Here is a 1,081-nt window from a genome sequence, read left to right as displayed (position 1 = left end):
GGAGAGGAGGTTGTGAAATTGCTCCACCACATAAGAAACCTGTCAGAAGACCAATACAAGGTCTACATAACCAATTTTCTTAATCAAGTGAAAGTAAAATTTCGCCCTATGTTTAAGGGAGGCTTTGTGAAACCAATGGTGAGATCAATACTTCTAGGAAATTCACTACTACCTCTTCTTTTAAAATACTTTATTAATAACAAAATTACACAAAAACAATCACAAACAAACCATCCAACACAATTGAAACATAACAAATCTTTTCTTAAAACCCGCTAATAAACCATCCAAACCCATCACCTATTACATTTACTAATCATCTTTCAGTCATTAAATCTGTTTTCTTCATTCGTCTGCTCCACTCTTTAATTCTTTACTCCTTATTATCTACCTTGATCTAACTTACTTTCTATTCCGTCTTACATACATCTTACATACATATCACTCTAATAACATAAACATCCGATTTCCATCCTCTCTGAGTTATCTGCTTACTTTAAAGTATCCCTTTTATAACAGTCCTTAAATATTCCATTGCTTATTTTATATTTTATATTTCGTATATATGCCTTTTATATTTTGGTGGTCACATTTTAAAACTCATAAAATTGTGGTGTCTCGGTTGCTAAGACCATCGGAAATATATGTTTTCAGATGGTCTTAGCCAACCCCTGTGAAAGGGTCGTTTGACCCCCAAAAGCGTCATGACCCACAGGTTGAGAACCACTGTCTTAAAGGGATGCACACACACTTCCCTTGTTGCCCCGTTCTCTCCTCCTCTAATGGAGCCTCAAATGAAAGGCATAGTTGGTGGGAGAAGGCAGAGGGAGGGCATTTGGAAATCCTCCTGGACAAGAGGGAGAAAGGGAGGACATGCTGTGGAAAAGAAGGGCATTGGGGAGTATCAGCCCTCGCTGGAACCAGGCAGGTTTATGGAACCGGCCCCCAACTTTCTCTATCTCTCTTGTGTGTGTGTGTGTCTTTATGTGTGGTTTTAAGAGTTTGCAAAGGGCAGCTTTGTTTTGCCTTTCTCTGAAACACCTTTTAGGGCTTCTGTGGCAAAAAGGATCCCCCCCCCCCC

Source organism: Sceloporus undulatus, chromosome 1 (genome assembly GCF_019175285.1).
Source record: "Sceloporus undulatus isolate JIND9_A2432 ecotype Alabama chromosome 1, SceUnd_v1.1, whole genome shotgun sequence".
Taxonomy (NCBI): Eukaryota; Metazoa; Chordata; class Lepidosauria; order Squamata; family Phrynosomatidae; genus Sceloporus; species Sceloporus undulatus.
The sequence above is the reverse complement of the archived record's forward strand: the minus strand, read 5'-3'. Positions refer to the sequence as shown.